At 48.6% G+C, this 22,370-nt stretch overlaps 1 protein-coding gene across 1 annotated transcript in view; it reads right to left on the bottom strand.

The window, feature by feature from the left end:
- LOC142566284 (uncharacterized) overlaps positions 1–22,123 on the bottom strand; it is a 62,981-nt gene extending 40,858 nt beyond the window's left edge. Inside the window, exon 1 of the transcript XR_012825010.1 lies at positions 21,766–22,123. The gene's annotated coding sequence lies outside the window, so the exon portion shown is untranslated. The remainder of the gene's footprint in view (positions 1–21,765) is intronic.
- Between the last annotated feature and the right edge of the window lie 247 nt (positions 22,124–22,370).

Consider the following 22,370-nt stretch of genomic DNA (forward strand, 5'->3'; position numbering starts at 1 on the left):
GTGCCACGTCGCCTTTTCAATATTCTTGGTAAAGGTTAGGTCTGGGGTTGTGTCCCTGTTTAGCGCCGTGCCTACTCTGGTTGGAGTGGCGGGGTCTGTGACAAGCGTGAGGCCTAATTCTTGCGAGTCGTTCCATAAGTCCCTTCCTTTTGCTCTGGTATATAAGTATCCCCACGTGGTGTGTGCGGCATTAAAGTCTCCTCCTATAAGTACCGGATTTTCTCCAGCAAGTCTGAGTGTTTTCTGGAATAGGCTCTTGAATTTGTGTTTATGTAGCATGGGGTTACTATAAATGTTGAGAATAAATAAGCTACGTCCTGTCTTTTTTTGTGGGATGAGTTCCAATAGAATATTGTCAATGTGCGTTATGCCTGTGTTGTGCTGCATGCAAGTTATGTTTCTTTTTACCAGCGTAGTTAATGCCCTGGTGTCCCCTTCGGCATAGCCAAAAGATCTGTATCCTGCTAGCTTTGCAATCCCGTGTGTTTCCTGCAGAATAATGACGTCCGGTGTATCCTTGTCTTTCAAATACTGCTGCAAAACTGACTTTTTGTTTTCGTAACTTCTACAATTCCACTGCCATATCCTGAACCCTTCTTTAGCTCGCCTCATTTCGGGTGCGACCATGGGAGGGAGACGGGAGGTTGGAGAGAAGCTGATCTTATATAATTAGGTGGTTGTGAAGTGGGTAAGGATTGTGGTGCTTCTGACGCAACAGAGGGGAGTCCATTACCTGGTGACTGGTTTGCCTCTAGGATGTCTAATCCACTCATAATTGCTGCTATTGCCTTAGCCATTTCAGTCATCATTGCGTCCCGTTTTTCATTTGACTTTTGTATTTCTGCTAGGCTCTTTTGAATATCGGCTAATGCTTTATCTACCACTGCGTTATCTTGTTTATCACTGATGGCTTGGGCCTTGCGTTTGAGTGGAGGGGGCTCATCCCCTTCGTCCATCTTATTGTGCGGGATTTCAAATGGCTCTTTCGTGCTCGCGTGTGGAGTGGAAGTTACCGGATTTATTTGGTTTTTTCCTTCCTTGAGAATTTTGATTTCATCGCTCATACGAGCTAGCAAAATCCTCAACTGCGCGTTCTCGTGTTTTAGTTGCTTGATCTCGTTATTAATGGCAGTCTCCCCACCAGCCCCCGGGCGCACGCCGTCGACCACGTCTGCCCAGCTCACCGTGTTAGTCTGGTTTGCTGAAGAGGATGTCCTAGTTCTGGACCTGGATCTGGATCGTGTGCCCGGTGTCCTGGAGCCGGACCGGGATAAGGATCTGGTGGTGGATGGAGACCTTGTTCTCGATCTGGAGCGTCGTTCCCTGGCGTTTAGGAGGCCAGGCGTTCCGCGAGACTCTGCTCTGTCTTCTCTTGAGATAGCGTCTTCATGGTCTTTTTGTCGTTCTCGTTGCAGTCTGTGCCATTGTCTCTGTTTAACGATGAAGGGCTTTTTGAATTTGGCTTTGCACGTCTTGTCTGCGGTCGGATGGTCCTCGCCGCATAACTGACATTTAGGTTGGCACCTGTGGTCTTTATCTGGGTTTGATGTTCCACATCCCGCACAAATCTTGTTGTCAGGGTTGGGACATACATCTCCTCTGTGTCCAAGTCTGTTGCATTGGTGACAGAAGTCCACTTGTTTCCTGTACAGGGAGCAAGGGAGTAGCGCTGCCCTGTATCGGACGTACGTGGGCACTTTGTGTCCTTCAAAGAGCACAATCACTGTGGTAGTATTACTGAGTCTCTTTGCTGCTATCGCCGTTGGGTTTTTACACGTAACCACCGCTGCTGTGATGTCTCTTGGGCCCTCGTCGAGTGGGATTCCTCTGATGACTCCTTTGGCCGTCATGTCAGGCGCTGTCTCGTAAGCATTGGTCTCGTAAAACTTGTCTTGAATCTTGATACGTGCTACTTCTTGATATTTGTTTGCACGCTCTTGATCCGAGGTACTGACGATGAGGATATTTTGATAATTGTTGGGGCAGACAATGTCCTCCTCCCTTTCGTCTCGAGGAATACCTGCCGCATCTTGTACCGCAGCTGTGAGGGGAACTATACCGTGCTCGGATAATTTGAGTCCTCCACGCGGTCTGCTCACAATCTTGTAATCCCCTCTTGGCAAATGTGGCATTCTGCTCGCCTTGCGTATGTGCTCTAGCCTGCCTTTCCATGGGTTATTGTTGCGCTTGTCTAGCCGCGTCGGCGACAAGGTGCTCTCGCGATGTTGGGAGGTTCGCCGGTCTGATCTTCTGTGTCTGACCTCCTTCCATCCCTTGCTTGTATCCATTTCTTCCTGGGATATGCTGCGCCCCTCTACGGTGACTTCCATCATTGAGAAAATGATCGGCAATTGTTGAGGAAGCCGGCTCCGGCGCGTGGCCTCGCGGCTCTCCCACCACGACGTCCGGCCAAAATATTGTCGTAGAGGCTTGAAAAATGGGAATCCCACCTGGTTTTCGGTATCCACTTGTTCCTGGGAACGAGCTGCGTCCGTTGGCGTGCAATAGCGGGTGGCTTTTTGGCGATTTGCGCTAGAAGAACATTCGTGGAATACGGAGCCGACGTGATGTGCATCCGCTCCCTCCGGCTTCTTCTTCTTCTTCGGCCATACCATGCTGAATACGCCGGTTCTCGTCCGTGATCAGAAGGTCCCGGAAATTTTCTTGAAATGGCGGCAAGGTGACAGCCCTTGTCGACTGCTTATTTTTTGGTGAGGTGCGCGTGGTTGAATGAATGAATGAATGAATGAATGAATGAATGAATGAATGAATGTTTGATGTTAATGGCGCAAGGGCCATTAATACCGTCATGGTATGGCCAAAGAGCGCCATGCTAGTGTTAATGAGTTCGCAGTGGACTGATGGATTCTGTGAAGTTAATGTGACGTGGCTTTAAAGGGGCCTAAAAGAGTTGATGTAAATTCCATAATATCTACGTGTAGTAAAATTATGGGAATGACTATTGCCGTGTACTATTAACATTAAAATGCATTGAGAAAGAATGATGCAATATATAAAATATGTGAGATGCTAAAATTGTCTGGAGCCCTACTGCCTCACCAGCGCCCTTGAAACACAAGGGCCTAGAGGCATGTGCTATACAAAGAAAACTATCGTAGCGGCATCCTCTGGAAAGAGGATGCGCTCTGAAATGAATGGGCTTGTAACATGTAGCACACCTTTAAAGAAAGCGAGGACTGCTTTGGGGCCCTATAACGTAAAACTATTCCAATATGTTTCTATTCCAATCTCCTGACGTCAAATTTGCGTAACCACCAACGCAAGCACCGGGCGGTCACCCGCGGGGTTGTCTGAACGGACCAATCAAACACTCTCCTCGTTCATAAGATGTCACTTTTGTTTGCTTGAAAAACGAATAACATTGCCTACACTGAGCGGCTTGTCGTATTTAATTGGCTGACAAGAGGCGAGGAGAACGCTCAAGTGGAGAGGGATTCGATGGGGCCGAGCCACTGCACTGAAAGTCGATAACCGGATGAAGAGGGTGGTGCCGGCCTTTACGATTAGTCGGCTTTCCCTTATTTAGCTTGCGGTGGCTGGACGAAAATCGCGGCGGCATGCAACGGAAGCTCAAGAATGTTGCTAAAACGGACCCTCAGCAAAGAAGAGTTGGCAGAATGACGGGGTAAACGTGCCGAAAGTGCTCGAAAACGTTACACGGCCACGCAAGAAGTTTTAATATACGCAAATGCACCCATGCTCTCCGGCAGGTGCGAGTAGCCAGCGTCTGAGCGATCGGCGGCAGCCATCTTCTATTCCTTTCGGAACGGGGCAGCCTGCGGCTATTCCGAAGAAAATTCAGTTTTGTTCGGCATATTAATACATCTTTATCGCGTGCACGTCACTTTGACGCGGTGAGTTCTTGCGGTTTTGTGACGTCGCGTGACAGGCAGGTGAAGTGGGTGCAGCCCGAAAACTTTTTACCAATAGCCGAGGGCTAATGGCGAAAAGGGGTCGAATCAGAAATAACTGTTTTTCTTTTTTCTGACAAATGATGTATAATCAGTGTGTACACATCATATCAGATGGGGAGGTGTCGCAGTTTTCGTGACGTCGCGTGACAGACAGGTGAAGTTGGGGTGGTAGAAAGAAGTTTTTGACCAATCGTGGAGGGCTGATAGCAGAATTGGAATAGAAAAGTTTGGAATAGTTTTACGTTATAGCGCCCTTGGTCTTTAAGAAGCGGTTCTTCACCAAGAAACATAGCCGGGGTATGGAGGGACGCAATGGCGGCATGCAAAAAGGAAAATGTTTCCTCCTTTCTCTTTCGGCTTCCCGGCACTCCAGGAAGACGTGAAGGGCGGTCAGCCTGTCGCCACATCTACCACAGGTTGGAGGCTCGTTACCGGTCAAAAGAAAATTATGAGCGCCAAATGCGTGCCCTATTCTCAGTCCAGTGAATAGGGCATCTGTTCTTAGTGTTCTCGTAGTTGGGTGCCAGAAACCTAACTTCGGCTTAATTAAGTGAAGCTTATTACTCGTTTAAGCGTCCCACAAGCGTTGCCAGTGGCTTCGCAGTTGGTTTCTTAGGAAAGGCTTCAGGTCTGTGGCAGGGACAGCAGCAGAACGAACACCCTGCGAGGCCATTGATTTGGCGATCTCGGCGGCAAGCACATTTCTCTCGGCTCTTCTATGGCCAGGAACCCAGCATATTACTACATGTCTATATGCGATAAATAGATGTTCCATAAGAGTGAGTAAAGTTCATTGAAGAAAGGATTTATGTACTTTTGTAGAGAAATGAGTGCTTTACAATGCTTAACAGGTCTGTGAATATGATTGCTCTGTCGAGTTTTAGTTTCTTTATGTGTTTTACCGGAGACAATACTGCATAAGCTTCTGCAGTGAAGATACTTCTTAGGGGGTTTAACTCGTCAGATTCAGAAAAAGAGGGACCAAGAGCAGCGTAAGATACGCGAACATGTGATTTTGACGCGTCTGTGTAGAATTCGCAGCAGGAGTACTTTCATTGCAGTTTACAGAAATGCATAGCGAGTTCGAGGTCAAGAGCGTGCTTTGCGACCTCTACAAAGGATACGTCACAGTCTATCACCTGCCACTCGATCCCAGGGCAGTAATAGATTAGCTGGAGCCATTAGGGGATGTTCGAGAAATGGGACATCTATTTCTTTGCTAAGTTCTCTTACACGCAGTGAGAAAGGCAATCACATAGACGGCCTATTACGAAAAAGTGTTTCACACGTCAAGTACTTAACGGTTGTGAAACACGGATGTTCCTTACTATAGCGCCCTTTCAAAAAAAGGTAAAGCTGGTGTATGTTCTCTGAAAATGGAGTGACCACTCATCTGACTATACGTATAAACTTTCGACAGGGCTTGTTCTAAATGCGCCAGTGGCCAAGCGGATACCCAGATGGTGGACGGGGTCTAACATCTTTAGCGCACTCGGGGTGGCAGAGTGATAAACCACGGCACCGTAGTCAAGTCGCGGTCGAACTAGGCTCCTGTAAAGATTCAATAAACACTTCCTGTCGCTACCCCATGTTGTGTGGGATAGGATTTTAAGTAGGTTCAATGTTTTTATACAGTTTGCTTTAAGACATTTTATGTGTGAAATGAAAGTAAGCCTGGAGTAAAGTATAACACCTAGAAATTCGTGCTCTTTGTTGATAGGAATTTGTTGTCCACCCAATTTTACAAAAGGATCTGTGACCAAGCCTCTCTTTCTTGTAAAGAGAACACATGAGCTTTTGTGGAGGTTGATCTTAAATTCATTTTGGTCTGCCCACTTGGACACCTTGTTTAAGCCCTGCTGTACCTGTCCCTCACACACTGTGAAGTTGCAGGATTTGAAACCTATTTGTATATCGTCTACGTAGACGGAATAAAAAATAGCTGTGGTAATGATTCACGAAGCGTGTTCATCTTAACGACAAAGAGCGTGCAGCTGAGTACGCCACCCTGGGGTACCACAGTTTCCTGTATGAAAGTACGCGACAGTGCATTACCTATTTTCACCCGAAATGTACGGTTGTGTAAGTAGCTTTCGATAACGTTTAACATATTGCCGCGGATGCCCAGCGCCGACAGGTCGCGCAGGATTGCGTACCACCAAGTTGTATCGTACGCCTTTTCCATGTCAAGAAACACAGAGAAGAAGGATTGTTTATGCTCGAAAGCATCGCGAATGTTTGCATCGATGCGCACGAGATGGTCGGTTGTAGATCGCCCTTCCCTAAAGCCAGATTGAAGGGGGTCAAGCATATTGCTGGACTCTAGGAAATGTACGAGAAGGCGACTGATCATTCTTTCAAAAAGCTTACAAAGGTAGCTCGTAAGCGCTATAGGACGGTAGCTGGTCAGCACTGATGCATCTTTACCGTGCTTCAGAACAGATATCACAATAGCTTCTTTCCATTTAAATGGGAGGTCGCCCATATAGCATTGAAAAGGGCGAGTAGCGTTATTTGAGTATCGCTGTGGAGATGTTTAAGCATGTCGTACATGATCCTGTCAGGTCCACGTGCAGATCTCTTGACATAAAGCCACCAATGCAGCTGTCAACTCGGCAATATTAAAAGACAGGTTATAGGATTCGTTCTGTCTGCATTTGCGTTTGATGGCCTCGCGTTCTGCTGTTTGTGCTTTAGGAATGCCTTGGAATAATGATTTGAGCTGGAAATACGCTCGAAATGTTCCCCAAGTGCGTGAGCTTGATCTTACAAGTTATTGCCTTCATCGTTTACTAGGGGCAACGATGAATTTGTTGTCCCTTTAGCCTTCTAAGCCCATCCCATACTTCAGCCTCTTGAGTATATGAATTCATAGCTGCAAGGAACCTCTGCCAGCTTGCCTTCTTTGCCTGTCGTCGCGCTCTTCTTCGCTGAGATTTAACCTGTTTAAATTCTACTAAATTTTCAGCCGTAAGGCGTTCACATAGTTTGCCCCAAGTTTTATTTTGTCTCCTCCGTGCCTCTCTACAATCGCCATTCCACCACGCACTCTTCCTAGCGCTTTGTTGAACGTGAAGTTCTCGGCACGTTGGATGAGACCTTTGAGGTCACCTGCCCGGAGGAGGATGGCCCCTTCTGCTGGGGTAGCGGAGCAGCGCTAGCTACAACCGCTGCGGGGGCATATGGCGTAACTGCCGACTCACTGCTTGTGGGTCGGACAGCCGCCGGAAGCCTTTGTGTGGCTGGCTCCTGACGCGCCACATCGGCAAAATTGTTCTTGGGCAGATAGGATACCCACCTGCGTGCCTCCTTGAAACTTCTATTTTCCTTTACTTTAATTGTTACAATTTCCTTTTCTTTTTTCCAGGATGGGCACAACCGCGAGTATGCGGCGTTCTCCCCATCAGAGTTTACACAGTGTAGAGAGTTCTGGCGGGCTTCAGAGGTGTGGTCACGGACACTACATTTCACACAAGTTTGGTGGCCTCGGCAGCTCTGCGAACTGTGGCCGAAACGCTGGCATTTGAAACATCTGAGGGGATTTGGCACGTAAGGCCTAACATGGAGCTTAATGTACCCAGCCTCGATGAACTCGGAGAGGACACTAGAACCAAAGGTGAGTATTAGGTGCTTGGTTTCAATTTCTTTGCCATCACGCCTCATCTTAATTCTCTTGACATTGACAACATTCTGATCACTGAAGCCCTCCAAGAGCTCAGCCTCTGTCAGCTGGAGCAAATCATCAGCAGAGACAACACTACGGGTGGTGTACAGAGTGCGGTGTGGAGTTACTGTCACCTGAACATCCCCAAATGACACTAGGCTGGGCAACTTTTCGTATTGTTTCTGATCATGCAGCTCTAAGAGATCACCACTTGTCATCTTTGATACCTTGTAGCCTGGACCAAGGACATCAGTCAAAGACTGGGCTAATAGAAAAGGGGAGATTGTTCGTACTTGTCTATCTGATATTTCTGAGTGAATGACGTGATATAGTGGGAAGTTCGGCCTTTGACGTCCAAATAATTGGAACACATCTTCGGTGCGCCCTCTTTTTCTGAGGGCGATCAGGAAGGGGAGGGAAGGAACTAGCCACAGACGAATGTTTTTCTCGGCAATAACGCCAGCCGCCTATGATGGCTATTCACACAAGGTTAACCCTTGCTGCCTGGAAAAATTGGAAGTAAGCGGAAACTAGGAGAAGACAGGAAAGACGAAAAGTAAGAGAAAGACGAAGGCTGGAGGAAGAGAGACACAGGAAAAGGCAACTACCGATTTCCCCCGGGTAGGTCAGTCCGGGGGCGCCATCTACGTGAAGCCGATGCCAAAGGGGTGTGTTGCCTCCGCCGAATGGCCATAAAGGTCCTGAAACACACAATCGGCTCAACCCCAAAGGATCCCCCTTTCCCCGGACACGGCTAAGCCACGCACGGTTAAACGCGGGAGGGTCCAACCCTTGTGTGCTCGGGTACGTGGTATCGCAACACACCAAACGCCTGCTGACGCAGACGCCCCTGCGGGGAGGCGTGCGTGGTTGATGCGAGGCTAACGCCGACTTGCCGGCACGCAATCTCTGCAACAAGAAAGAAGTGCATGAAAATGTGTCCCCAGATGCTGCCACCAAGTACACTGTGCAGTGTTTGGCATGAAGGTGCGCCATGATGTCCTAGAATGGAAGCGGGTGTGTTGACGTCACTGAATTCGGTACTTGATGGCCGCTTTGCTGAGCTGCGCCCACGATTGGTAGGTCCCTGAAATTTTCTCAAAATGGCGGCAAGGTGACAGCCCTTGTCGACTGCTGACTTCCCGGTGAGGCATGCGTGGTTGATCCGAGGCTAACGCCGACTTACCGCCAAGAAGTCGGTGCAACAAGAAAGAAGTGCATGAAGATGTGGCTCTAGACGGTGCCACCAAGTACACTGCGCAGTGTTCGGCATGAAGGTGCGCCCTGATGTCTATAGAATGGAAGCGGGTGTGTTGACGTCACTGAATTCGGTACTTGATGGCCACTTTGCCGAGCTGCGCCCGTGATTGGTAGGTCCCTGAAATTTTCTCAAAATGGCGGCAAGGTGACAGCCCTTGTCGACTGCTGACTTCCCGGTGAGGCATGCGTGGTTGATCCGAGGCTAACGCCGACTTACCGCCAAGAAGTCGGTGCAACAAGAAAGAAGTGCATGAAGATGTGGCTCTAGACGGTGCCACCAAGTACACTGCGCAGTGTTCGGCATGAAGGTGCGCCCTGATGTCTATAGAATGGAAGCGGGTGTGTTGACGTCACTGAATTCGGTACTTGATGGCCACTTTGCCGAGCTGCGCCCGTGATGGGTAGGTCCCGGAATTTTTCTTGAAATGGCGGTAAGTTGACAGCCTCTGTCGAATACTTACTTCCTGTTGAGGCATGCCTGTTTCATCCGTGGCTAACGGCGACTTCCCACCACGCAAACGGTGCAAAAAGAAAGAAGTGCATGAAAATGTGGCTATAGACGGTGCCACCAAGTCCTTTGAAGTGATCGAGATGAAACTCCGCCCTTGTATTCTAGTATGGAATCGTGTCTGTTGACCTCACTGAATTCGGTACTTGATGGCCGCTTTGCTGAGCTCCACCCGTCACCAATAGGTCCCGGAAATTTTCTTGAATTGAAGGCAATAATAATAATAATAATAATAATATATGGGGTTTTACGTGCCAAAACCACTTTCTGATTATGAGGCGCGCCGTAGTGGAGGACTCCGGAAATTTAGACCACCTGGGGTTCTTTAACGTGCACCTAAATTAAGTACACGGGTGTTTTCGCATTTCGCCCCCATCGAAATGCGGCCGCCGTGGCCGGGATTCGATCCCGCGACCTCGTGCTCAGTAGCCTAACACCATAGCCACTGAGCAACCACGGCGGGTAATTGACGGCAAGGTGACAGTCTTTGCCGACTGCTTACTTCCCCGTGAGGCATGCGTGGTTGATCCGAGGCTAACGCCGACTTGCCGCCACGCAATCGTGCCACAAGAAAGAAGTGCATAAGGTTGTGGCTCGAGATGGTGCCACCAAGTCCATTGAAGTGATCGAGATGAAACTCCGCCCTTGTATTCTAGTATGGAATCGTGTCTGTTGACGTCACTGAATTCGGTACTTGATGGCCGGTTTGCTGAGCTGCACCCGTCACCAGTAGGTGCCGGAAATTTTCTTGAATTGGACGGCAAGGTGACAGTCTTTGTCGACTGCTTTTCCGGTGAGGCATGCGTGGTTGATCCGAGGCTAACGCCGATATGCCGCCACGCAATCGTGCCACAAGAAAGAAGTTCATGAAGATGTGGCTCGAGATGGTGCCACCAAGTCCATTGAAATGATCGAGATGAAACTCCGCCCTGGTATTCTAGTATCGAATCGTGTCTGTTGACGTCACTGAATTCGGTACTTGATGGCGGCTTTGCTGAGCTGCACCCGTCACCAGTTGGTCCCGGAAATTTTCTTGAATTGGACGGCAAGATGACAGTCTTTGTCGACTGCGCACTTCCCGGTGAGGCATGCGTGGTTGATCCGAGGCTAACGCCGACTTACCGCCACGCAATCATGCCACAAGAAAGAAGTGCATGAAGATGTGGCTCGAGATGGTGCCACCAAGTCGATTGAAGTGAACGAGATGAAACTCCGCCCTTATATCCTAGTATGGAATCGTGTTTGTTGATGTCACTGAATTCGGTACTTGATGGCCGCTTTGCTGAGCTGCACCCGTCACCAGTAGGTCCCGGAAGGTTTTTTGAAATGGCGGCAAGGTGACAGCCTCTGTCGACTGCGCACTTCCCGGTGAGGCATGCGTAGTGGTCCGAGGCTAACGCCGACTTGCCGCTACGCAATCTGTGAAAAAAGAAAGAGGTGCATGAAGATGTGGCTCTAGGCGGTGCCACCAAGTCCACTGAAGTGATAGGGATGAAGCTCCGCCCTTATATCCTAGTATGGAAGCGTGCCTTTTGACGTCACGGAATTCGGTACTTGATGGCCGCTTTGCTCAGCTCCGCCAATGATCAGTAGGTCCAGGAAATGTTCTTGAAATGGCGGCAAGGTGACGGCCTCTGTCGACTGCTTACTTCCCGTTGAGGCATGTGTGGTCGATCGGAGGCTAACACCGACTTGGCGCCAGGCAATCGGTGCAACAAGAAAGCAGTGCATGAAAATTTCGCTCGAGACGGTGCCAGCAAGCTCACTGAAGTGATCGGGATGAAGCTCCGCCCTTACATTCTAGTATGAAGCGTGTCTGTTGAAGTCATTGAATTCGGTACTTAATGGCCGTTTTGCTGAGCTGCACCCGTGATCAGTAGGTCCCGCAAATTTTCTTGAAAGGGTGGCAAGTTGACAGCCCTTGTCGACTGCTTACTTCCCGTCGAGGCATGCGTGGTTGATCCGAGGCTAATGCCGACTTGGCGCCAGGGAATCGGTGCAACAAGAAAGAAGTGCATGAAGATCGTTTCTCGAGTCGATGCCACCAAATCCACTGAAGTGATCGGAATGAATTTCCGCCCATATATCCTTGTACGGAACTGTGTCTTTTGACATCACAGAATTCGGTACTTCATGGCCGCTTTGCCGAGCTGCGCCCGTGATCAGTAGGTCCCGGAAGTTGTCTTGAAATGGCGGCAAGTTGACAGCCTCTTTCGACTGCTTACTTCCCGTTGAGGCATGCGTGGTTGATTCGAAGGTAACGCCGACTTGCCGCCACGCAATCGTGCCATAAGAAAGAAGTGCATGAAGATGTGGCTCGAGATGGTACCACCAAGTCCATCGAAGTGATCGAGTTGAATCTCCGCCCTTATATCCTAGTATGGAATCGTGTCTGTTGACGTCACTGAATTCGGTACTTGATGGCCGCTTTGCTGAGCTGCACCCGCGACCAGTAGGTCCCGGAAGTTTTCTTGAAATGCTGGCAAGGTGACTGCCCTTGTCGACTGCTTACTTCCAGGTGAGGCATGCGTGGTTGATCCGAGCCTAACGCCGACTTGCCGCCAGACAAGCGGTGCAATCGGTGGATCATCGTCAGCCTGTTTTATGTCCACTGCAGGACGAAGGCCTCTCCCTGCGGTCGCCAATTGCCCCTGTCCTGTGCCAAGCGATTCCAACTAGCGGCCGCGAATTTCCTTATTACATCGCCCCCTAGTCTTCTGCCGTCCTCGACTGCATTTCCCCCTCTCTTGGTACCCCTTCTGTAACCGTAATGGTCCAACGGTTATGTAATCTGCGTATTACATGACCTGCCCAGCGCCATTTCTTTCTCTTGATGTCGATTAGAACATCGTCTATACCTGTTTGCTCTCTGACGCAAACCGCTTTCCGTCTCTTAAAGTTACGCCTAAAATTCTTAGTTCCATCTCTCTCTGCACAGTCCTTTTAACTTGTTGTCAAGCTTCTTTGTCAGTCTCCAAGTCTCTGCCCCATATGTCAGCACCGGTAAAATGCACTGATTCTACACTTTCCTTTTCAATGATATTGGTAAGCTTCCAGTCAGGAGCTGGCAATGTCTGCCGTATGCCGATTAAACCCATTTTTATTCTTCTATGAATTTCCCTCTCATGATCAGGGTTCCTTGTCATTAATTGACCTAAGTAAATGTACTCCTTCGCAAACTCTATAGGTTCACTGGCGATCCTGAACTCTTGTTGCCTTGCCCAGTTATTCATCATTATCTTTGTCTTCTGCATAGTAATCTTTAACCCCACTCTTACACTCACTCTGTTAATGTTCTCAATCATTTGTTGTAACTCGTCTGCAGTGTTGCTGAATAGAGCAATGTTATCGGCAAACCGAAGGTTTATAAGGTGTTCGCCGTCGACCCTTACTCCTAAGCCTTCGCAGTTTGACAGCTTGAATATTTCTTCCAAGCAGGCAGTGAATAGCGTTCGAGAGATTGTGTCTCCTTGTCTGACCAATTTCTTTATAGATATCTTCCTACTTTTCTTGTGGAGAATTAAGATAGCTGTGGAATCTGTGTAGATATTTTCCAAGATATTTACGTAAGCAGTTTGTACTCCTTGATTACTTAATTCCTCTATGACTGCTGGTATCTCTACTGAATCAAATGCCTTTTCGTAGTCCATGAAAGCCAATTTTCACATGACATTACTAGAAATCTTGATATTGGCAATCAAATTGATGCGTTATTTGTAGACTTTTCCAAAGCTTTTGGCACGGTTATACACAACAAGCTACTAAGTAAACTAAACCTAATTTTAAGTAATCCTCGACTGATCGACTGGATACCTAGCTTTCTGAACTCTCGCTCTCAATTTGGTTCATTTAATTCCACTTCGTCCTCCACTGTAAATGTAACATCAGGTGCTCCACAAGGCTCTGTTCTGGGATCTTTCGTATTTTTAATCTTTATAAATGACCTTCCGAACAATATTAAGTCAAAAATCCGTCTTTACGCCGCCGACTGTGTCCTATACCAGGTGATTTCTTCTCCGAGTGATCACGCCTTACTTCAAGATTCCTTCAACAGATTTTGCACCTGGTGTACGGACTGGCAGATGCGCATCAACTTTCAAAAACCGTAGTAGTGTCATTCACAAACAGCCATTATCCATCACAGCATGTGTACGCTTTCAATAACAGAATAGTTCCATGGGCACGGGTGTACAGATACCTTGGAGTTATTTTCACGCACAACATGCAGTGGTCCCAGCATATTGATCACATCACATCTACAGCACTAAGAAAATTAGGTTACTTGAGACGAACATTATCTAAATCGCCAAAAGACACCAAATTACAAATGTATAAAACGCTCATTCGTCGTGTATTAGAGTACGCTTCATGCGTTTGGAACCCGTATAAAGTGTGCCACATCAACAAAGTCGAATCGGTACAAAGGAGGGTGTTCGCTTTATTTGTCATCGCTATGATCGTAATTTTTCACCCTCATCTGCAGTGAATTCCTTGAATTTATCTCTTCTATGCACAAGGCGACATATAGATTCCATGAAGCTGTTACATTCGATTATTCACTCATGCTGTCAACTATCTGCTGATGATTACACCAGATATGCCAGTGCTCTTCCAACCAGACGTTGCCACTCCCTCAACCTAAAGCCTTTCTTTGCACGTACTAACATGTTCCAACACAGTTATTTCCCTAGAGTTGACGAGTGCTGGAATGAATTACCCGGTTCTGTTCGTGAATTGACACTACGTGATTTTGTAGAAGCACTAGGGCGATAAGATTGCTTCCCCTTGTTTTTTTTCTATTATCTATTATGTTCAACTGCCTTTGTTTCTGTTTCTTATGTTTACTGTACTCCACTCCTGCAATAGCCCTGAATAGGGCTGCAGTATTTGAAAATAAAGATAGAGAGGCGGATTGTACTCTGCGGACTTCTCGATTACCTAATTAATGACGTGGGTGCGATCCATTGCAGAGTATAGTCAAAGTCAAAGTGGAGTTTATTTACATCGCCAAAAATTAACTATGCGAGTGGGCCCGGGCGAAAAGTGAACACACTCACTTGAGCGACGCCCGAGCCCCCGGTACAAGGCATACAGCGAAAACGCACAGTGTAAATGACATGGTAGTGTTCTGGCTATTTAATAAGGGCAAACCATCTCGTATACACATGAGTTTGTGAGCAAAGCATAAAAGCAGAAAATCACAGCATAATAGTAAAAGAAGAAACACAGAAATGCATCGCAGCAAGATAAAATTACACAGGATAGATCACAGCAAGGTAAGAAAAATTACAAAAACGCGGCTTTCAAAAAGGATATATCAGTGAATTAATGCACTGCTAATGTCAACTAGTGAACATGATTGCGGAATTATACTTCTTGACAATAATTTATTCAAAACAGTGGGCAGCGTGTGTCGGAGCATCTGTTGTCCGTACATTGTATGAGAGAAGGGAATGCGCCAAATTTCTTTCTTGCGAAAGGAGTATTCTGAAAGATTTTGTCTGAGCCAGGTTCATTCAAGAAAACTAAGCTGGTTATTTTGGATCCATCGCTTATATTTTAATGCTAAGTAATATTCGTACACGGTATTAATCGGCAAAATTTGCTAACGAGCAAACAATTCCTGAGTGTTAGCAAGGTAGTCTACGTTTGCAATGTAGCGTACAGCTTTCTTTTGAAGCATATATATTTTATTAATGTTTGTTTCAGTAGTGGTACCTCAAACCAAGTAATAATAATTTAGATGGGATCCAAAAAGCGCATTGTAAATAAATAATTTTATATTGACACAATTATGTGGGGCTACCGCACCGCGCAACGGTCGGCGTCCTGAAAGACGATGAAGCGCGTAAGCTGCAAGCTCTTCTTCTGGCCCGCCGTTAAACCGAAGCGTCTGTTATACAAGACTCCGCCTTCAATCTACGTTACCTTTTTCTGGTGGAGGTGCGGGGTACATGCTACCACTCCCAGATCGAACACCGTCTACAAGCCCAGTACGAAGACCGGTCGAGCTGACTCCTGTTCACGTGCGGACAAGCCGTCGACTTCAAGTACTGCCACCTGAGCCTCTACCCATTCGAGTCAAAAGGATGAGTACATCAGTTCCGTCTTATTCCTGAACGGCACCAACCGAGGTCGTCCAGCCGCGAATCCCCACATCCTTCCATCCTTCGAGGATGTTGAGGACTGGCTCGATCACTTTGAGCGTGTCGCACAATTCAACGGCGGGACTCCAGAGCGCAAGCTACGGAACGCCTACTTTGCCCTAGAGGACTATGCGTGGATATGGTTTGAGAACCTTGAGGTGGCCCTATCGACATGGGACGAATTCCGACGGTAGCTAATCAACACATACGCCAGCATCGATAGCAAGGAGCGAGCTGAATCTGAAATTCAGGCGAGAGTACAGCGGCCGAGCGAAAGCGTCGCTATGTTTGTCGAATATATGTGCCGACTTTCCGACGCGCGGATCCATCCATGCCGGAAAGAAAGAAGCTCAGGAACTTGATGCGCGGTGCCAAACAAGAGTTATTCCGTGGCCTAATACGCAACCCACCAAAGACCGCTGCAGAGTTTCTCGCGGAAGCCATATCAATGGAAAAGGCACTGCAGCAGCTAATAAGGCAGTACAACGGCGACGTGTCGACCCTATAGCGCGACCCTCTGGCTACACCCCTGGACAATACCGGCGCCTTGCGGGAGCTCATTAGGCTTGTTGTTCGAGAAGAGCTCCAAAATCTTCAGGTGGCTCCGGTATCGGTACCGCGACTCGCTCTGGCTGAGGTCGTCCGGGAAGAAATCAGGCAGGCAGTACAAGTCCCGGAGCGAAGCGAGACACCACAGCACAAGGTACGGCAGCCACAGCCTCGTATGTCGTATGCGGAAGCTGCGGGAAGTTCGTTGTCCCCGATTTTTCGCGATGTGAGCGACGTCCCGGACTTGCATGGAGTGCGCGCCGTTGAACAAGCAACTGGCGATTGCAGGCCTTGCAGCACGCCATTCATGGCTGAAACACGACTACCACGCAAGAGCAATGTATGGTGCACTGCAGACCTGAGGCCCTTGTGTTTTCATTGCGGTGAAGCCGATCACCTCTACAGGGCGTGCCCTTACCGCCGAGCTGGGCTCCGTGGATTTTCACTGAATGCGCCGTGCCCGCGCAATGGAGAATGCCCCCTGGAGATTGAAGCTTACCGCCCGGATGCCAGGACCTCGTTTGCCACACGATTCTGTGACCCCCGGTCACCGTCACCCGCCGGAAACAGGTCTTCCAGCCCCGTCTTCATGCCGAGCGCAACAAGGCGTCGCTCACTCAACCCTACCTCCCGGGAAAAGTGAGTCCAGCAACTTGCGGAGGTGAGGTCGCTGATGTTGCGAACGCTGAAGATGCTCCACTACGACGACCACGATATGACGTAATTGAGACGCAGAGAAAGCAGTGTAGTTCGGAGTCACTATCTTGCGACGTACCAGTTAACATAGATGACCACGAAATCATGGCGTTGATCGACACTGGTGCGTACACGTCTGTTATGAGCCAGAATCTATCTCGCGCGTATACTGAACTCAGATTCGTACTGCAGGAGGGCACCTCATAACTCCAATGGGCCAGCGCACGGCACGAGTCAACATACGGGGCTTCACGTACATCGGCGACTTCGTCATTCTTCTTGAATGTTCAAAGGACCTTATACTCCGCATAGATTTCCTTCAAGCGAACGGTGCCATCATCGACCTGCAAGAGTCTAGAGTCAGTTTCGCTACTACGCAAGCGACAGCGAACAGTAATGACAACGACCGTGACATCGCACTTCGCGTAGCTGACGATCACGTCACGTTGTCACCAAAGAGCAGTGGGCTTATCCTTGTTCAATGCGACATGGAGGACAACGCGAAAGGAATTGCTGAGGCAAACATCCCCCTGCTTCTTGAGCGCCATATTTGCATAGCCAGAGGGCTTCTTCAGGTGCGAAACAAATGTTCAAGTGTTTTGCTAACAAATTTTAGCAACGAGTATCGGCATGTATCGCGAGGAATGACAATAGCATTTCTTCGCGAAATCAGTGATGTTACTGGCATTGCCACGTTGGAAATCGCATCGTTTCAGCAGTCTGGGTTACCCAGCCTAAATGAACGGATTTAGGCCAATGCTGTTCTGCCAGACCATCAGAAGTCTTGTGAATCAATTTGCGGACTGTTTTTCAGCGTCGTCCAAAGTACGGCGCACGTCCAAAACAAAGCACCGCATTATTACGGGCCAGTTCGAACGTCCTGTTCGTCAGCATCCTTACAGAGTGTCTCCAGTGGAAAGGGAAGCGATCAAGCATCAGGTGAAAGAGATGCTCCAAGACAAACTGATCCAGCCGTCCACAAGCCCGTGGGCCTCCCCGGTAGTGTTAGTCAGAAAGAAAGACAACACACTACGCTTCTGTGTAGATTATAGAAAGTTGAACCGTGTCACCAAGCGTGATGTTTATCCATTGCCACACATCGACGACGCATTGAATCGTCTACAACATGCCAAGTTTTTCTATTCGTTGGATCTTAATTCAGGGTATTGGCCAATTGAGGTTCATGAACATGATCGTGCAAAAACAGCGTTTGTGACACCTGACGGGCTTTATGAGTTCAAGGTTTTCCCCTTCGGTCTCTGTTCCGCACCTGCCACCATTCAGCGGATGATGGATACCGTGCTTGCTGAACTCAAATGGCAAACCTGCCTCGTATACTTGGACGACGTCGTCGTGTCTCGAACACGTTTGACGAACATCTCGCACGACTCGAGAGTGTCGTCGTTGCGATCCGTACTGCCGGCCTCACCATCAAGCCTGAAAAATGTTACTTCAGGTTCCAAGGGCTCGAATTCTTTGGCCATGTCGTTGGTACTAAAGGCGTCCGGCTAGACCCCGACAGGTTAGATGCCATCGCCGAGTTTTCGCCACCCACAGACAAGAAGGCTGTCCAACGCTTCCTTGGTTTGTGCGCATATTATAGGCGCTTCGTCGAAGGATTCTCGAGAATTGCTGAGCCTCTGACACGGCTTACACGCGACGATGTGCCTTTCATTTGGGCGGACGAGCACCAGCAGTCGTTCAATGAATTGCGCAAGTGTTTGTAAGCGGCTCCAATACTTGCTCATTTCGACGAAGACGCTGACACTGAAATTCATACTGACGCCAGCAATACGGGTCTCGGCACAGTTCTTGTGAGTGGCAAGCTGGTGCGGAGCGCCCCATTGCTTATGCAAGCAGCAGTCTCAACAAGGCTGAGAAAAACTACTAAACCATTGAAAAAGAATGCTTAGTAGTGTTGTGGGCAATTGGTAAATTCCGACCCTACTTGTACGTTAGACCCTTTAAGGCTGTCAGTGATCACCATGCCCTGCGCTGGCTTGCCAACCTCAAGGATCCTTCAGGCAGACTAGCCCACTGGAGCCTGCGCTTACAAGAGTACGACATTACAGTTGTCTACCGATCTGGAACGAAACACAGCGACGCTGACTGTTTGTCACGCGCACCACTCCCTACGACGTCATCGGACCCTGACCATGACTTACCATTTGTCGGCGTTATCGACGCCATAAGGATGGCTCAGCACCAGTGCGCTGACCCTGAGCTGCTGCGCTGATCGAGCACCTTCAAGGAATTGAAGGTGTTTTACCCCGCTCGCTCGTGCGCGGCTTGTCATTGTACTGTTTGCACAACAACGTCCTTTACATGAAAAACTGCGGAACCGGTCCAAATACGTACCTCCTTGTCGTGTCGAAGACATTTTGCAAGCCTGCCATGATGAGCCATGCGCGGGACACCTGGGATTCGCTAAGACATTAGCAAGGATACGACAGAAGTATTACTGGCCCCGGCTTTTTTCTTCTGTGCAACGGTACGTGAAGAACCGCCGTGATTGTCAGCGCCGCAAGAAACCACAAGTTAAACCGACTGACTTTCTCCAGCCTGTGGACCCTCCCTAAGCACCGTTCCAGCAAATAGGAATGGATCTACTTGAGCGATTCCCAGTGACCTCTTCGCGCAACAGATGGATAGTCGTCGCTACCGACTAGTTAACCCGGTGAGCCGAAACGGAAGCTATTCCGCAAGCAAATTCGTATGAAGTGGCCAAGTTCTTTGTACACCACATCGTCCTACGACATGGTACACCGTCTGTTCTCATCACTGACCGCGGTACAGCATTTACAGCCGATCTCATGCAGGACGTTTTCCAGCTGATGCATTGCTCTCATCGCAAGAGCACGGCGTATCACCCTCAGACCAATGGATTACCGGAACGTCTGAACAGAAGGCTGGCTGATATGCTCTCCATGAATATCGATGTAGAGCATAAGACGTGGGACGAGATTTTGCCCTACGTGATCTTCGCGTGTAACACTGCTGTACAGGAGACTACGCAGTTTACGCCGTTTAAACTTTTATACGGGCGCCACGTTGCGTCAACACGCAGGCTTGTACTACTTTATTATGTACCCCTTATTAAGTTTGATTACGACTACTGATACCGTCTCATTAACGCTGTAGAATTCGTCGATGTTGCCAGCTATGTCCTTATGGATTAGGAATCCTACCCCGTATTGCTTCTTATCAGGGAGACCTCTATAGCAGAGGGCACGGCCGTTATTTAGCAATGTATAAGCCTGACCAGTTCTTCTAATCTCAATAAGATCGATAATATATCCCAAACAACGTCTGATAGTTCCTCAAAGAGTCCTGCTAAGCTATCTTCACTCGACAGAATTCGGCAATTAAAGGTTGACAGGGTCAGTTTCCATTGGCGTTCTGTCCGGGTCCACAGATTCTCAGCACCCTACGCTGCGTTACAGATCTGACCGCCGCCTTGGTCAGGTGCTCCGCAGCTGTTATAGGGACTGAAAGCCATGAGTTAATTGTAGGAATCATTCGGGAGGGAGTGGCCGAATACTGCTTCAGGGAGGCCAATGCCTGTTCTGGTGAGGGAGCGTCTTTGTTGAAGCTTAGTGGCTCTTCCTAATTTGCTTGTACCTGGATTGGTACTGCCCCACTTGCTCTCGTCATTTTTTGCCAGTGTGAGGCGTCACTCCAAGCTTGCAGATGTAGTGCGTAAAGAACTATCGAAGGGAAAGCCTTAAAACAGCGCCAATGATGAATTCACTTTTCTAGCAATGCTTTTCGCATGTGACTCTCACAAAAGCTTCAGGCAGATGCGTGCCAGTCTTCTGAATTTAATGAAATCGAGACTGCTGAACAAAGTTACTGTTAAGTTTGAGTAAAAGTACATGGTGTTCAATGAAAGTAAGATTAGGAAAAGAAGAAAGCATGTTGTATTGAGGATTTCATTGAGTATAGGCTCAGTGAACAAATGGGTGTGTTTCTAGTGCCATTTGCAGAAATAATAAGTTGAGCTTCGATTGGTTCAGCACCGCCACCACGTACTCGAGCACTCGAGGGTTGGACCCTCCCGCGTGTAGCTGGGAGTGGCTTAGCCGAGTCTGTGGAAAAGGGGATCCTGGGGGTTTAGCCGACGCCGGGTGTTCGGACCTTTAGGGCCCCTCGGCGGAGGCAACACACCTCTTTGGCATTCGCTTCGCATAGACGGCACCTGCAGACTGACCCACCTGGAGGAAATCGGCAGTCGCCTTTTCCTGTTCTTCTCTCATATCTTCGTCTTTCTCGCTCGTCTTTTCATCTTTCCTGTCTTCTTTTCACTGCTCCTTACTTCCGAATTTCCTCTTGGCAAGGGTTAACCTTGCGCATTATATCCAACCTTGGGTATAGGTATTTGCTTACAGTGGGGATGTACCGCTGGTGTGCGCATTATTGAATACTTCCCGTACTGTGTCGTTCCCTGGTTGGGCTCCATGGCGGGCGGCGGCCATCCCTGCCGAATATAATAATACTACTGATGGAATCAAGTTTCCCTCCACTCCCTGATCACTCTTCCAATAGGGGGCGTACCAACGAATCCTTAAACTTCTTTATGAGTCCAAAATTAACCTTCCCAAAGTACCACGTAATTCACAGTCAGCACGAAAGCAAGACAGTCCGCTCAATATATCCTTTTGTTGTTGCAAAATCCTTGACAAGCTCAATCGGCCCAGGTTACAAAGTGACTAAGATGGGAAATGGCGACCTTCATCTTGAAGTTCGTGATTAGATGCAGTATAGCAAATTGTCAAAACTAGTTGCTTTAGGGGACATTCCAGTATCAGTAGGCCCACACATGTCTTTTAATACTGTCCGCGGTGTCGTCTCTGAAGATGACCTGCTCGATCTTAGGGAAAGTGAGCTACTTGAGGGATGGCAAAATTAATATGTAGTAATCCATGGTGCAGAGAACAACCATTAGGCGAGACGGCAAGGAAATCCCCACAAAACACGTAATCATAACTTTTGGTACTAGCAACTTACCAGGTTCAATAGAAACAGAATACACCAAACTCCGTGTAAGGCCATACATTCCTAACCCACGCCGATGAAGCAGCCCAGGGCGCACTACTTGTGCAAAATGTTCATCCAACGAGCACTCGTCCGACACTTGCACTTCCACCACCAACTCCGCTAACTGTGACGAGGATCACCCCGCCTACTCTCCTTCTTGCCCATCCTGGAAAAAAAAACAAATCATCGAAATCAAAGTCAAACTGAATCTTTCCTTCTAAGAGGCGCGCAAACGCTTCTCTATGAACCAGTCTAATCCGTCCTACACCGATGTGGCGCGCCCGGGAGCAGCGCTACATCATTCGGCGGCCGCCCAGATCACACGGAGTGTGACAGCGGTCACGCCATCAGCCCACCCCGGCTGGAACAACCAGCGCTGTCCCCCTCCCCCCCTTTCCCGCCAAGGAGGGCCAGCAGACCCCCGGGCCTACCGGTCCTAGGGCCACTGCCCGTGCAGATAGGCCCAAAACTTCCGCGAACGTGCCCGCTGCGCAGGCACTATCCACTGCCTCAGACGAGGTGATGGACACAACGAATATAACTCCGGCGTCTCAGACGCCCAAGCAACGGCGCAG

The sequence above is a fragment of the Dermacentor variabilis genome, unplaced genomic scaffold (genome assembly GCF_050947875.1).
Source record: "Dermacentor variabilis isolate Ectoservices unplaced genomic scaffold, ASM5094787v1 scaffold_12, whole genome shotgun sequence".
Taxonomy (NCBI): Eukaryota; Metazoa; Arthropoda; class Arachnida; order Ixodida; family Ixodidae; genus Dermacentor; species Dermacentor variabilis.